Source organism: Saccopteryx bilineata, chromosome 5 (genome assembly GCF_036850765.1).
Source record: "Saccopteryx bilineata isolate mSacBil1 chromosome 5, mSacBil1_pri_phased_curated, whole genome shotgun sequence".
NCBI classification, from domain to species: Eukaryota; Metazoa; Chordata; class Mammalia; order Chiroptera; family Emballonuridae; genus Saccopteryx; species Saccopteryx bilineata.
This window is the reverse complement of record NC_089494.1, coordinates 146688087-146705670: the sequence shown is the minus strand read 5'-3', so window position 1 is coordinate 146705670 and position 17584 is coordinate 146688087.

Here is a 17584-nt window from a genome sequence, read left to right as displayed (position 1 = left end):
ATAGACCAATGATAACTATAAAGAGGCAAAAACTTGTAATAATGATACAGGGCATGATCATAACCCCCAACTTTGATAAAATTCTTATTGGAGAGAGGCAGAAGATTGTGATTATTACAAGAAAATACTTTGGAGTTAAATTTGCCTTGGGAAAGTCACTTAGTCTCTTTATGCTTCTATCTGTAAGTGGTGATAAATTATACTAAGTACTTTTTTTTTTTGTATTTTTCTGAAGCTGGAAATGGGGAGGCAGTCAGACAGACCCCGTATGCACCCAACCGAGATCCACCCGGCATGCCCACCAGGGGGCGATGCTCTACCCATCTGGGGTGTCACTCTGTTGCATCCAGAGCCATTCTAGCGCCTGAGGCAGAAGCCACAGAGCCATCCTCAGCGCCCAGGCCATCTTTGCTCCAATGGAGCCCTGGCTGCGGGAGGGGAAGAGAGAGAGAGGAGGGAGAGGGGGAGGGGTGGAGAAGCAGATGGGCACTTCTCCTGTGTGCCCTGGCCAGGAATCGAACCCAGGACTCCTGCACGCCAGGCCAACGCTCTACCACTGAGCCAACCAGCCAGGGCTATAGTAAGTACTTTATAAGGTTGATAGGAAAATTAAATAAGTTTTCTTTACAAAGCACTTCAAACAGTGCTGAATACATAGTAAGTATTATATTAGTGTTTGTTCAGTAGAGAAAAAAAGTTAAGCCTGCTCCAGGTCAGCCATTTGAGGAGCCATATATGGCTCTCTCTCCTGATTCCTGCCTAGCTATTAAGATGTTACACCCTGATTTTAGTATGTGATCTATTTTTTGCTACCCATACTGTATTTACTGAACATGAAAGGAATAATTCCAACCACCTGTAGTATTCACTGTAATTCAAAGGTGTTCTTGTTGCAACCTGACTACCATAAACTTCGTGGAGTAATAGCAAACTCCACTTGAGTATTCTCTCTTTGTTCCTTTTTAGAAATCACTTTGAGTCCCATATCTGGCTTCTAGAATGCAACAAAGAAATAAAAATCTGTCTTTTGTTCTGCTGGTGAGTCTTTAATTCTTCTGTTTTATAGTTTCTGCCAAACTGGGGCATTTCTTCTTAATATAGGCCCTGGACACTTAGTCATTGGTCAGCCCAAGCATATTGTAGCTGCTGCTATTGGTTCTCCATCCACACTTCTCAAGTTTTTACCACTTTTGTGCCTGCCATCAGACTTCCAAATGTTATGGTTTCTAGAGGGACTTTCTCTGAAGCCAAAGAGTACAGCTCTGCCCATGCTCATGGTTGGCCCAAAGTGAGGGAGCTTTATTGCCTGGAAGTGGCTCTCAGCCAATGATGGAAGTAGTGTGTAAATACACCAGGCTCCTTTCCCTCAACTTAAATACAATTAGACCCTCATTCCCCAACTGATGTCCCTTCTTTTTCCAAATATACATCTTGTAGTCAAATACTTATATCAGGATCTGCTCCTAGAGGAATCTAAATTAAAACTCACATATTTCTCCAATGTGTAGAATAGAGGCTAGAGTGATGCATTTGAGCTGCAGTTTAGGTGCAGGAGAAGTTGGGTTTGGCTATTGTCCTTGCAGCATTAGTTGGTGAGTTGGTGTTAAAAGTGATATGGGAAAGAACAGTAAGTAAAGAGTTTATCAGATAAGGAACAGAAGTGTGTAAGGGATCAATACATCCTTGCTTTTAATTTACTTATTAATTTTGAGATCCCTCTCTAGTATTTCTCTGGATTGACTACTGTCCAGTGGGCTTGAGACAGGACTACTTCACAGATTACAAAGAGCAAATTACTAGCAATAGATGCCAGAGGGCTGTGTCACTCTAGGTCTTTTAAACTAGCAAATAACAGTTCTGTGTGTACATGGACTCAGCAACTAAAAAATCAATCTTCTCTCTCTTACCCCATCAGCCCTTCAGTGAGTGTCCTGTTTCCCATTGTTTGTCCAGCATTCAGAAACTGTGTATTTGGACCTTTTCTGACACATACAATCCTATTTTATCTACTACTATCTCCTGTATATCCTTGAATTCAGTGAAATGATTGTTTTGTTCATTTTTCTCTAAGCATAGATCATTTATTCTTGGATATGGTCATCTTTCCTGCTAGTTTTTGTTTTTTGTTTTTTTAACCTGGTGTTCTCTCCATTCTTCTCTGTTAAACTAAGTGCTAGTCTCCATTTAGGCTGTGCCTTCTGTGAAAAAGTTTAATTACAAATAGCAGGAAACTCAACTAATAGTAATTGAAACAAATAAGATATTTATTAATCTCCTGGAAGTTTGGAGGTAAGAAGTCTTAGACTGGTAGAATAGCTTAGTCCTTTCATCATGAATGAGCCTGGCTTTCTTTTATCCTTAATTTATTTTTAATCTTCATGGTTACAGTTGTACCTCTAGGCATTGATTGGATCTATGTTCCATACAGAAGGAAGGGAAAAGATAAAGGGCAAAAGCAAAATGCCAAAACTTATACTCTTGACTATTTAGATAAGCCAAGCCAATGATTGTGCTTGCATTTCTTTGGCTGGAAGTGAGTCATATGGCTAAACCCAGGTGTGGAGGATTCTGGGAAGGCATCTCAAGTCTCTAGTGTCTGTTACAGAAATTAAGAAAAAATAAGATGTGAGTGATATTTGTATATCTGATACACAGCATCCCAACATTCAATTTATAGCTTTCAGGAACTCCAAAAACACTTTTTTGTAGCAATAATTTTATTTGTAATTTAACCTGTGCTATTATAAATAAAAACAATGCTTTAGTTCTTTGGCTAGATTTGAAATGACTGTGAATTTTATCTTGTCATGTTGTGACTAGCACCTACTTAAATGTTTTTTGTTTTTGTTTTTTAAATAAATGCTCCATTGAGGTTGAATAAAGCAAATGAAGAGAAACTGTCACAAACAAGATGGGTGAGATTCATGATAATGATTTCATGGCGCTTCTTCCTTCCAGTTAATAAGTTAATACCAGCCAGTCCCCATGTATCCTGGGTGAAGTCAGAGCCCTGGTCATTGCAGACTGAGAGAAGTGCTCAGAACTAAGGAAGATACGCAAATAAGAAGCATTTAGGAAGGTGTGTGTGTGGGGTGGGCTACTTGAGGAAATAAAACAGCATTGTCTTAAATCCTACTTTAAATTGGTTGTGTGTAAAGAAACATGATTCTCATTAGACAATGATGTGCATTTTATAAGAAGGGGGGGTTCACAAAATTGAACAATTTGCCTTCAGTTAGACATTGTTGGGTAGGGGACCTGGGGATGGCAGACAGGTTTAGCAGTTAACTTTCTTCTGGATGAGGATAAAAGACTAAGGGATTTTATGTGGATTAAAGGTCGACCAATAGCCAGACTGCTGTTTCTCAATAATTGTTGGAAGGACTTTACTTCAGTGTTCATCAAGGTTATCACTTATGACTATGAGGTAAGTATCCACTTAGGCGGCCATGGCTAGCAATGAAAATATCCAAGGTATTAAAATTATGTTGCTTAATGGTTGGCCTAAATATATACTTTGACATACATTTTCAGAACCAATTTGAGCAAGTGAAACGAAAAACTTAAAAAAATGCAGCTTTATAAGTAATAAATTCGACATTCTTCAATATTACAAGCAAATAGCTCTCCATTCTACTTACTGCTGTATCAGGTTGAGTATCTTTGGTGAAGATACTTAGAGTGGCTCTTGAATGTTTGGCTTAAAATATCCATGCCTCAATTTTATATTTCAATGTCCCTTAAAAAACACATGCTAATAATTGGGTAGAAACACAAGCAGGTTACTCTTCTTTCCAAACTCTTCATCTCAGTCCTCTGTGTGATGGGGCTACAGCAGTGGGTATTATTTATGTTGGGAGAGAAGAGTGAGAGCCATCTTCAGAGTCAGTATTAGAGTATTTTGTTCTTATAAGTCTTTGTATTAAATTCTTGGGGCAGGTGATGATATTCTATTTTATAATCTTTTAATTTTTTTGCTTGTGTGTTCTTTTGTATAATGCAATAGTATTGCACAATTATGGAGAAGACATTAGATGACTTTTTCTGTTCAAATCATGATACAATGAAAATTGTACTGATCAAAGACTAATGTAGTAGTTTCTAATTTTTTCACTATGAGGAATTCTTTTTAAAATAAGAAACTACTTAATAAAATATTTGTATTATAAGTTTTATGGTGGTTGACATGACAAAAACAGTTTTGATTTAAGAAAACTTCAAAATGATTTATAATGTATTAATATATAAAATCTATATGTAGTTGAAATATGATAAGAAATGCATGCACAAAACACATTATTTATTTCACCTACATTCATTGCTTAGTGCTATGAGGATCCATCCAGACTATTAGCATCTTGAAGGCAGAACTGATTTATTTTATTTCTATAGTCTTCATGTACAGTGTAGCACTCATCACTAAATAGACACATAACAGATATTTCAATTTAAGCAGCAAGTGTTTAAACATTTTTAGGCTGCTTTAAATGCAATAAAATTCTGAAAAATCTAGAAACAAGGAAGGTTCTCAGGGTTCCATTTTTATACAATAACAAGCCTACCAAAAATGTTTCTCTTGCCTTTGCAAACATTTTTATTGCTGCTGTATTAAAAATTTCTTAACTGGAAACTTTTATTTAGGAGTTCCATGTAGTCAAAGACACAGACCAGACAGGGTTATGCAGAGAAATATCAAACACAGTGTGCCATGCACTAAAATCCAATTTGGTGATACTATAAAAGTCCCTCATTTTGACCCCATGGAAACAACCTGCAGGGTGAAGCCTGGTTCCATTATCAAACCCTCTTGTGTGAGCAGTAAATATGACCAGGGTGTAGTGGGTTTCCCTTAAGTTCCAATGACAGATGATGGGCAGAACATGTTGACTGGAAGACTTGCAAAGAAAGGGTAAATGCCTCCTTCTGTGAAAAAGTTTTACAAGTATTGTTGAACAGCAGAGGGAGGTTGTGGTTACACTGCTGGCAGCAAGGGATGGCAGGAACGAGGGAACCCCATATTCAAGGTCAGCAAAGCTTTTTTGGTAGTTGAATATGCAAACAGTGACTAAGAACAAGCTGAGATGTAATGAAAAGGGAATTTTTTTTCCCTCTAATAGTCTTTCCACACTTATTTGGTGGGTCTTATTTATCCTCTGCTCTGACTAAACTCTGGGGGCCCTTATCCGTATAGACTCTTAGGAAATATAAAATCTTATCACTTGGCATAAATTCCTGAAGTTAAAATATCTTGTCCCTACTGGATTTACTTTCCCTCCTGAAATGAATGGACAAACAAAAACTGGACAAAATATACAAAATAATTTGGAGTACGTTGGCCATTAGGCATGAAGGACAGTGATGACTAAACAGAAAACAAATGAGGTGAGTCCATGATTATTGTAGTACACTTGAGAGAATTCTCGGGTGGGGTGCAGGGTGGAGGAGCCAGTGAAGAACCCAATGGGCTTTCTAAACTGCAGATACAGAGCTGAAGAAAGCTGGACCTTCCTTGGAGTGTGTAACTGTCAAACTTGCCCTCATTCTTTGTCCGTTATAGTTTAGATTTTTCTTTCCTGGCACTGGTTCTTGTGAATTTTTTTTTGGTTAAGTCATCTCTCTACGTGCCTGTCTGTCTCTATAACAGAGAGGAGAGCAGTTGGCCCTGTGAGCTGTCCTCTGGTAGATCTAAGAGGAGATACCGCTTTCAGTCTGGTAAGCCTTTTCTTGCTGTGAGATGAGAGTAATGATTCCAAAGCTGGACTAGAACCTGGAGCTCAACAATTCATCTTGCACAAATGTAAAAATCCAGAGCAGTGGAAAGAAACAATCTTTTCCATCAATTGTGCTGTGACAACAGAAAATACATAAACAAGAGAAAAACAAAACTTCTACTCATTCCTTGCACTTTATACAAGTCAATTCAAAATGGATTATAGATCAAATTTTAAACCAAAATGAATAAATCCTCTAAAAGACAACATAAGAGAATTTTTTTCTTTGCGTTAGGCAAAAATTTCTTAGATATGAGACTAAAATTGTTCCCTAAAATAAAATATTGATAAATTGGATATCATAAAAATTAAAATCCTCTACTTTTTATTAAACACTGTGAAGAAATAAGAAGATAAGCCAACAGACTAAAAGAAAATACTTGCAGTCTTAATAAATGGCTTATATCTAGATTGTATGAAGAACTCTTAAATCCCAATAGAAAAGCAGACATCTTAATTAAAAATGAAAAAGAATTTATACAGATGTTTCACAAAAAGATATACTATTGACATACAAATGTATGAAAAGTAATTAACATAATTAGTGCTTAAAGCAATGCAAATAATGTCTCAGTGAGATACCCCTACTGTCTAAGGGAATGGACAAAATAAAAAAGTGACCATAGCAAACGTTAGTAGAACTCGACAGAACTGGATCTCTTATAGACTGCTGATAGCATGTATCGCTTTGAAAAACTGACAGATTCTTGCAAAGTTAAAACATATCTACTATATAACTGAGACATTCTGCTCCTAGCCACTTAACCAAGAGAAAGAAAGCATATATCCATAGAAATACTTGTAAGTGAATGCTCATGGCAGCTTTTATTTGTAATAACCAAAAACAGAGAACAACTCAGATGTCCATCAGTTCATAGCGAATAAACAAATTATGGTGTGTACATAAAATAAAATATTACTGAGCCACAAAATAGAATGGACTATTGTTATACACTATAACATTGCTTCTTCTCAAAATAATTATGCTGAGTGAAAGAAGCCAGATTCAAAATACTATGTATATACTAGATAATTTCACTTACATAAAATTATTTTAAAAATTCAAACTAATATATAGAGATGGTACTACTAATCTATAAATCAGTAGTTGCTTGTGGGCTAGGTGGGAGACTTGGAGGAATGAGATAAAGCTGGGAGTGATGACTTGGTCAAAAGACTTTCCCTTTAAAGCCCAGCCTTTTGTTATTCCACCCCTGTGGCCTCAGCTCCAGTCCAGAGATGTCAAGGCTGGATGTTGTGGAACAGTTTGAAGAATTGTTCTACCTCAAATATTAGTAGTATCTCCGTCATGAAAAACTGCTTTTGAGTCTGAGCTGAAACATCCATTTTAATGTCACAATGCAGTCATCTATGCAATTTGAAATAAATGGAGACCACATACCATGTTCACGGATCAGAAGAATTAACACAGTTAAAGAGGCCTTATTACCTAAAACAATGTATAAATTTAATGCAATCCCCATTAAAATCCCAATGTCATTTTTTAAAGAAATAGAAGAAAAAAGTCACCAGATTTTCTATGGAACCATAAAAGACGTTGAATAGCCAAAGTAACCTTAAGAAAAAAGAATGTCAAAGGTATCACACTATACAGAGCCACAATAATCAAAACAGCATGGTACTGGCAGAATAACAGGAATATTGATCAGTGGAACAGAATAGATAGCCCAGAAACCAAACCATGTAGATATGGACAAATAATCTTTGACAAAGAAGCCAGAAACACACAATGGAGAAAAAAAAAGCCTCTTCAGTAAATGGTGCTAGAAAAATTGGCAAGCCACATGCACAAGAATGAAACTTGATTATAGTTTGTTTCCATGCACAAAAATTAATTCAAACTGGATCAAAGACCTAAATATAAGATCTAAAACAATAGATTACAGAGAGGAAAACATAGGGACTAAACTTATGGATCTTGGTTATAGAGACTATTTTATGAATTTGACCCCAAAGGCAAGGGAAATAAAAGCAAAAAATAAACAAATGGGACTACATTAAAGTAAAAAGCTCTGCATAACAATAGAAACCAACAACAACAACAACAACAAATCCAAAAATCCAAAAAGCAGTCATCCAAATGGGAGTTGATATTCACAAACAACAGCTCCAACAAGGGGTTAATATCCAATATATATAAAGAACTCACAAAACTCAATAGTAAGCAAGCAAACAATCCAATTAAAAAGTGAAAAGAGGACCTGAACAGACATTTCTCCCAAGAGGACATACAAACATCAAATAGATATATGTAAAGATGCTCATTTTTGCTAGCTACTAGAGAAATGCAAATCAAAACTACAATAAGATACTACCTCACATCTGTTAGATTGGCTATTATCAAGACAGGTAATAACAAGTGTTGGAGAGGCTGTGGAGAAAAAGGAACTCTCATTTACTGCTGGTGGGAATGTAAACTGGTACAGCCACTATGGAAGATAGTGTGGCGGTTCCTCAAAATATTAAGACCAGAACTAACATATGACCCAGAAATTCCTCTCCTGGGTATATACCCCCAAAACTAAAAAACATTGGCATGCAAAGACACATGTGCCCCCATGTTCACTGCAGCAATATTCATAGTGGCCAAGATGTGGAAACAACCAAAGTGTCCCTTGATAGAGGACTGGATAAAGAAGATGTGGTACATATATAAAATGGAGTACTACTCAGCCATAAGAAATGATGACATATTGCCATTTACAACAACATGGATGAACCTTGAGAACATTATGCTAAGTGAAATAAGTAAAGCAGAAAAAGCTAATAACTGCCGATGGGTCATAAACATGATATTCATGGACATAGATAAAAGTGAAGTGGTTGCCAGAAGGAGGGGAGTGAAGGGTGGGGATAAAGAAGGCCAAATACGTGGTGACAGAAAATGATTTGACTTTGGGTGATAGGGCGCACAATACAACCAACAGTTCAAATGCCATAAAGATGTTTACCTGATATCTATATATTCTTATTGACCAATTTCATCTCATTAAATTTAATTTCTAAAAAAAAATGACACTGAGACAATAAAATCTATTCTCAGGGAATTAGTATGGAATGTGATTCAAATGTGAATCAAATACGTTTAGAGGTTTTATTTAGGTCTAGCCCACCCTCTTCCTCCATATGATATTTTAGAGAAATTTGGTTGGACATTTAAAACCACAAAATTAAAGAAGTTGAACCATAATTAAAATTATTAATTAAAGCCTTTATTACAGTCCTTGGTGATGGTTACACAATGTTAATGCCTTATGTTTAGAACCTACTGATTTCTTCTGTGCTATTTAATTATAACATCTAATTTTTTATCCTTAGATATCAGTGTAACTCTGTACTTCACCTTCCTGCCATAAATGATTTTTTCCATGACGTACTTGCCCTAGGCCACCAAAACATTCTTGGGAACTAGGAGTAAGTAGCAAAACTTATCTGGTTTGGTATTTAAGTTTCCTCTCTTTTCTGAAAACAAATGGTGAAATGACAGAAAGGCAGGGAGAATATAATTTCCACTTTTGAAATGCTGTTTTTCTTTTAGATTTACATTTAAAATTTTGATATATATTTTTTAAAAGAATTTGTTGAATGATTGATGCTGTATCTTCAGTAGCACTAGTAACACCTGACATCTGAAGGGAAACCACTTTATTTTCTCATTTCTATAATCTGTTATTTTCTCCCCCAGCCCCCTTCTTAGTGATTAAAAGGTCTCATAAAATATAATTTTCACTTTAAGACTTTTTTCTGTTTTCTCATGACATCTGTGAAATATCACTTTTTAAGAAAATTGGACATTTTGGCCCACCTCCTTGAGAAATACTAGGTTCATAGGCATTATAACGGTTTTATGATTCACCTCCAAGTTGAAATTTAAGATGTTGAGTTTAAATGAACAATGTATGATTGGACTTTAGTTACCTTAGAAAATTGCCCTTTTCTCCTAGAGTATCAAAAAATAAGAAAGATCAGTCTGTGTGTTCTCACTACTGTTTCTGTGATCAAACTTGAGGGGAAGCAATGATAATATATACTGTTCATATTTTTGGATTTCACATCTCTTGGTTACATTGAGATAAAAAAAATTTAAAGCAGTGCAAAACTTATATTTTGAGAGTTTATCTAGGTAGGTGAGATTTAGCATGACATATTTTATCATTCAGGTCTGGCAATTGGAAAAGATAATTTTTCTCAAAAAGATATGCTTGTAGGATAACTGAATAATTTCTGTTAAAAGTATTTTTGTAGACATTTATCTGAATTATTCTGTCTGCAAGTTATAGGCTTAAATTTTTATATCTTCATTAATAAAAATGTTTATTTACATTTATACTTCTGAATGTGCTATGCTTTTAGACAATAGTGCTGACCTTCAGCCTAATAGTACAAATTTAGAGACTTGAAGAGTGTATGAAATACCTTAACATAAGTGAATTGTATAACTGTAGTCATTCAGAGCTAAATACACGTTAGAAGTGATGAGGAAGCATTGTGGTTTTTAAAAGTTTTTGGAAATGTTACTGTTCATTATACACAACAAAAAACATTTATTTCTGGATTTCTTTTGTATATGAAAGTGTGGTTTTAGCACTTTACCAGAAATAATAAAATTATGAGTGTGTAGTGAATCTTTACAACATGTCAGAATATCTTGGCCACGTTTTTGATAAAGTTTCTACTACATTATTTATTCAGTTACCGGTTTGGATATTTTTTAAAAAAAGAAACAATATGTAAACATGTTTCTGTTCCTTGTGAGAGTCATAAAGCCACATCTCCCATGCCACGGTGGACTATTTACTAAAAATGCAAATTCTTAATTTTTATTTCTAAACTTTTAAAGGAAGTATCATTCTTTTACAATGACATTTGTAAGGTAATTCTGAAAAATAAAATATATTGAGGTTTATGTTGCTTATCCTCATTTTTCTTTTAAGCTATTACTATAAAATTATAATTTTTAAAATTTATATTTTTAGCATTTCTCCCATACTTTTTACCGGTACAGAATTTTACTAATATGCACTTATAGCTAGCTGTTTTCTTTATAATGTACATTTTTATTTTATTTAATTTTACATGAGACTTCAGCAAATGTTGAAATTCTCAGTAGATTTTTTTTTGGTTTTTTATTTTTATTTTTTATTTTTCTGAATTTAGAAGCAGGGAGGAAGTCAGATAGACTCCCACATGCGCCTGACCAGAATCCACCTGGCATGCCCACCAGGGGGCGATGCTCTGCCCATCTGGTTCATTGCTCCATTGCAGTCAGAGCCATTCTAGTGCCTGAAGCGGAGGCAATGGAGCCTTCCTCAGCACCCAGGCCAACTTTGCTCCAATGGAGCCTTGGCTGCTGGAGGGGAAGAGAGAAAGAAGAAGGAGAGGGGGAAGGGTGGAGAAGCAGATGGCTGCTTCTCCTGTGTGCCCTGACTAGGAATCAAACCCAGAACTTCCACACGCTGAACCAACACTCTAACACTGAGCCAACTGGCCAGAGCCTATTGTTTTGTTTTGTTTTTAAAGAAAAATATTGTTATAGGTAATTGAGAAATATCTCTGGTCCTACCTTGGTAATAAATATAAAAATTATTATATATGTTTTATTAAATTGGTGTATTATTGGACATTTCCATAGACAGTAACAGCAGGGTTGCAGTGGTGAGTACAAATGAATTGATTATATTTGATGTCTTTCTCCTTTACCATTATTAACAATTACTTTAATACTTTCTTCGCACTTCCTCAAAATTCAGCCTCTCAATTTTAAATATTTCATTCTTGATATCCAATCTGTTCCATTCATTTTCTTTGACCTCACAGAGAACTCTAATCCAGTGATCATGCTAGTATTTCTATCGATCATTACTCCATTTTTTTAAACTTCTCTACTACTCAACACTAGATTTCAGAATCTATTATTAAACCCAGCTGTTCAACTGTTGTTTCTGCTCTGAGAAGCTAAATGTTTCTGGAGCAAATCACACACTTGATAGATTAATTTTAGTTTAACTTAATTATCATAAAACTCAAACAGGCACTCAGAACTACTCAGCAATGTTCCTATGAGGCTCACACACAATCACACATACATATATATAATTCATATATGTACATAAAATAAAGAAATCAAGAAAATGAGATTTTAGGGAAAGTATTATTTCTTTGGTATATAGAAATAGATGTTTTGTGAGAAACATAGGAGGCAAGTTGGGTTGAGGGCAAGATAATGAATTCAGTTTTGTATAGATTTCGAAGTAACTTTGTAACATCTTAGAGGAAATTTAGGCACTTGTTCTCTGTATCTGAAATGTAGAAGAGAGTTCTGTACGAAAAATGTCAATCTAGCAAATATTGGTGATGGCCCTGGCTGATTGGCTCAGTGGTAGAGTATCAGCCTGGCGTGTGGAAATCCTGGGTTCAATTCCTGGCCAGGGAACACAGGAGAAGTGACCATTTGCTCCCCCCACCCTTTTCTGTCTCTCTTCTCCATACTGCAGCCCTGGCTTGAAATGGTTTGAGCAATTGGCCCTGGGGGCTGAGTACAGCTACATGACCTTGCCTCAGGTGTTAAAATAGTAGAATTGCTGAGCATAAGAGCAGCGGCTACAGATGGGCAGAGCATGACCCGGTAGGGGGCTGCTATGTGGATCTTGGTTGGGGTGCATGCAGGAGTCTGTCTCTTTGCCTCCCTCCCTCTCACTAAAATAAAAAATGAAATAAAATAAAAAAGAAAATACTGGTGAATCTAGGAAGAGAGCATATAATGGGAAAGAAAGAAGTAGAACTGAACCTTGCTAAACTTTAACAGCTAAAGACAGTGAGAGTGGATGAGCCTGCAAAGGTGAGGTAAGAATGTAAACAAATCACTGGAACAGTGGCTTGTCATCGAAAGAATGACTTTGGAAGGCAAGAAGGTTCATCAGTGTAGAATGATGTGGAGATGTAAAATATAATAAAACTCTAATACTAAATTTTGTCTTATGGACAATTGACAGTGAGGTCATTGTTGACCTGAGGTTCAGAGTAGTTTTGATGAGCTGTGGAAGTCAGATAGAATGGGTGTAGGAATTGGAAGTGAGGAATGGAGACAGATGCAGGATGTTTTCTCAAGAAATGATGCCATGAAGGGGAAACATGAGAGAAGGTGGGGCAGTATGTAGAAAAGGCAGGGAGTTGAGATTTTTGTTCCCATTTTTACTTTAAGAGAGATTGAGCAATCAAATACAGTAATACCTCAGTTTTTGTTAACTTTGGTTACTGTCGGTTTTGGTTTTCTTCAATTGTTTTCTGTGAAAAATTTGTCTAGGTTTTCATCGGTGTGCCCATGTGACCTCGCTGCTAATTTTGCGAAAACAAAGGGTACCCCTCATGTTCTCCTGCTCAGTGTGGCATAGTTTCTCACTGTGTGAGCATCACCCCATGCATCTAGCCAAACAATTCCATTGTTTTTCAGTATTTTTGTGCTTTTTTTTATTGATTACACATGCTAATCCTACAATTACATGTATGTGATTACTGCATACAGTAATTGGATTTACATTGATTCATATGGAAATCATTGCCTTGGTTTTTATTGGTTTTGGATTTCACTGATTGTTTTTGGACAGATTGTCAACAAAAACCGAGGCATTACTGTAGAACAGGGGTCCCCAAACTTTTTACACAGGGGGCCAGTTCACTGTCCCTCAGACCGTTGGAGGGCTGGACTATAAAAAAAACTATGGCCCTAGCCGGTTGGCTCAGCGGTAGAGCGTCGGCCTAGTGTGCGGAGGACCTGGGTTCGATTCCCGGCCAGGGCACACAGGAGAAGCACCCATTTGCTTCTCCACCCCTCCGCTGCACCTTCCTCTCTGTCTCTCTCTTCCCCTCCCGCAGCCAAGGCTCCATTGGAGCAAAGATGGCCCGGGCGCTGGGGATGGCTCTGTGGCCTCTGCCTCAGGCGCTAGAGTGGCTCTGGTCGCAACATGGCAACACCCAGGATGGGCAGAGCATCGCCCCCTGGTGGGCAGAGCGTCGCCCCATGGTGGGCGTGCCGGGTGGATCCCAGTCGGGCACATGCGGGAGTCTGACTGTCTCTCCCTGTTTCCAGCTTCAGAAAAATGCAAAAAGAAAAAAAAAACGAAAAAAAAAAAACTATGAACAAATCCCTATGCACACTGCACATATCTTATTTTAAAGTAAAAAAACAAAATGGGAACAAATACAATATTTAAAATAAAAAACAAGTAAATTTAAATCAAGAAACTGACCAGTATTTCAATGGGAACTATGGGCCTGCTTTTGGCTAATGAGATGGTCAATGTGCTCCTTTCATTGACCACCAATGAAAGAGGTGCCCCTTCCGGAAGTGCAGCGGGGGCTGGATAAATGGCCTCAGGGGGCCGCATGTGGCCCGTGGGCCATAGTTTGGGGACCCCTGCTGTAGAAGCATAGCTTAATTAATAGTATCAACTCATCTGAATTCCAATTTATTATACCTTTTTTAAGTAAAAAATGTTTATGGGGATTATATTGTTCCTGACTTTTGGCTCTTTTAACTACTAATTGAGTCTTCCTAGAAACTCTAGTATTAATAAATTGGTTCAGAGGTTTGTTAATATTTACATGTTTAGTTAATTTGAATCACATTTTGAGAAACTTTTGAGTAAATTAACATAATACAGTTTGTAGAATTTACAAATAAACAAGTTATAGACTGTGGAACAAGGTGTCTGCACATAGATTTTATTGACTCAAACTAGTATATTGGTTTGGTTCATCAATTAATAAGAGAATTAAATATAATAGTTGCTTTTTTATACAGCTCTTGCCTTATGCTTTTGTGTATTGCTAAAAGAAGAAAGGCTATTATTATCATTTTTTTTACAGATAAAAGAAGGAAGGTTCAGATAATTGTGTTTAAATTTACTTTAGAAATATTAACACCAACATAGAATAAATAGTGTAAAGAAAGTTTGTGAAGCCAGATTAAAGAATTACTGATACTTGCCACTTTTGTTTCATCTGTGCTGTCTCTCCCTACATCCTCATTATATTAAAATTAAAAATTTTTCAAATAGAGTTGAAATTCAATATTTAATTAGTTTCAGATATACTCATAAAGATTTAACATTATATAACTTACAAAGCAATCCCATGATAAGTCCAGTACCTACCTGGCACCATACATAGTTATTTTAATATTCCCTATGGTTGTATTTTACATGCCCATGACTATTCTGTAACTGCCAATTTTTATTTCTTAGCCCATTTACCTTTTCACACATCCCCTAACCCCCTCCCATCTGGCAACCATTTTGTTATTGATATATATGAGCTTGTTTCTGCTTTGTTTGTTCATTTACTTTGTATTTTAAATTCTACATATGAGTAAAATCATATGGTATTTGTCTTACACTGTCTCACATATTTCACCTAGCATAATGTACCCTCTTGGCCCATCCATGTTGTTGCAAATGGTAAAATTTTATTATTTTCCATGGTCAATTAGTATTCCATTTTATATGTATACCACATCTTTATCCAATCATTTATCAGTGAACACTTAGGTTGTTTTCATATTTTGGATATTGTATATGAAATGTCCTTCTTTGTCTCTTGTTATAGTCTACACTTGATCTTAGCCAAAAGGCCGAGAAGCGATGTCTCTTGTTATATTCTCTGTTTTAAAGTTTATTTTGTCTGAGATAAGTACTGTTACCTCAGCCTTTTTGAAATTTACACTTACATGAATTATCTTTTTCCATTCATTTACTTTCAGTCTATGTGTGCCTTTTGATTTGAAGCCACCACACTTTTCATTCCTATGGTTCAGAGAATTTAAATGCCTTGTGGAAGGCTACACAATTAGCATGATTTTCAAGGCTCCCTTATGGGTGAAGTGCTAAATGAGTCACTAAGAATACAGAACAAAAAATATCTGGTCCTTTTCGATAACATCACCACCACCACTGTCACCACCAAATATTTATATATTATCTGGCATATCATTATATTAATAAATTATGTAATTAGTGATTTTCATGTGTGCACTACAGACTTAAATGGCAGTTTTGTTACTTTATAATTCAAAGGAAAGTGGATAGAAATGCAAACTTACAGCTGTGGTGCTAATAGGAAGAGGAAGAGGAAAAGAAGAAGGAAGGAAAATTAAATGAATAGGTGGTTGAATAAATATTTTCTTCATTGTTAAGAAACATGACTTTGTTTGGGGTGGAGGGTGCGTGATATGATGTGTTGATGGTGTTATATTGATTTGTATACTTAAAACCTGTGTGTTTTTGTGAGCCATGTCATCCTAATAAATTAAAAATAAATAAACTTATTAAAAAAAGAATCATTATACTTTGAATCAGACATTGGATAGTTGAAAATTATCACTTACAAATGAAATTCTTCTTAGAGTGGTCAGTTGATGTTAGAATTTGTATCTCTTGATTTCAAGTCTAGAATTGTGCAATGACATCATATTTATTTTGCCAGTTATATATTTTTTTCATAAGTGCAAGCAAAATCTTACATTTAAAGAGAATTTTGAAAGACAGTTACCTACAAGGGAGCTCTCATATGACTGCCATCTAATTTTGCAACTAAAACTTTGCAGGCCCGATGGGGGATTCACATGAAATATGCAAAGTGATGAAAAACAAGAACCTACAACTATAACTACTCTCTTTGCAGCAAAGCTGTCATTTAAAATTGAAGGAGAAATAAAGGCTTCCCAGACAAAAACAAACAACCCCCCCAAAAATACAACAACAAAAAACACTAAACAAGTTCATCACCACTAAACCAGTATAACAAGAAATGTTAAAGGGATTTCTTTAAGAAGAAAAAAGGAAAAAAAAAAAGAGGACCATAAAAATGAATATTAAAATGTCAATAACTACATACCTGTTAATAATCACTTAAGCCTGACCAGGTAGAGGCACAGTGGATAGAGCGTCAGACTGGATGTGGATGACCCAGGTTCAAAACCTTGAGTTCATCTCTGCGCCTGTGGTGGCGCAGAGGATAAAGCGTTGACCTGGAACGCTGAGGTTGCCTGTTCAGAACCCGGGGCTTGCCCAGTCAAGGCACATATGGAAGTTGATGCTTCCTGCTCCTCCCCCCTTCTCTCTCACTCCCCTCTCTCTAAAAATGAATAAATAAAAATCTAAAAAAATTTTTAAAAAAAGAAGCGCTACAAATCCTCTGTTTAAAAAAAAAAACAACCTTGAGTTCTCCAGCTTGAGCGCAGGCTCACCAGCTTGAGCGTGGGATCATAGATATGACCCCATGGTTGCTGGCGTGAGCCTAAATATCACTGGCTTGAAGCCCAAGGTTGCTGGCTTGAGCCCAAGTTCACTGGCTTGAGCAAGAGGTCACTCACTCTGTTACAGCCTCCCAATCAAGGCACATATGAGAAAGCAATCAGTAAACAACTAAGGAGACTAGAGAGCCAGAACAAAGAACTGATGCTTCTAATTTCTCTCCCTTTCTTTCTGTCTGTCCCTATCTGTCCCTCTCTCTCTCTGTCTCTGTCACAGAAAAAAAATTACTTTAAATGTAAATAATTAAATGCTCTAATTAAAAGACATAGGGTAGCTGAATGGATAAAAAAATAAGACCCATTTATATGCTGTTGACAAGACACACAATTTAGATCAAAAGACACACACAGACTGAATGTAAAGTATGGAAAACGATATAGGATGAAAAGAGATATTTCATGTAAATGGCAGCAAAAAAGTGAGGTATCAATATTTATATCAGACAAAATAGACTTTAAAACAAAGGCTGTAATAAGAGACAAA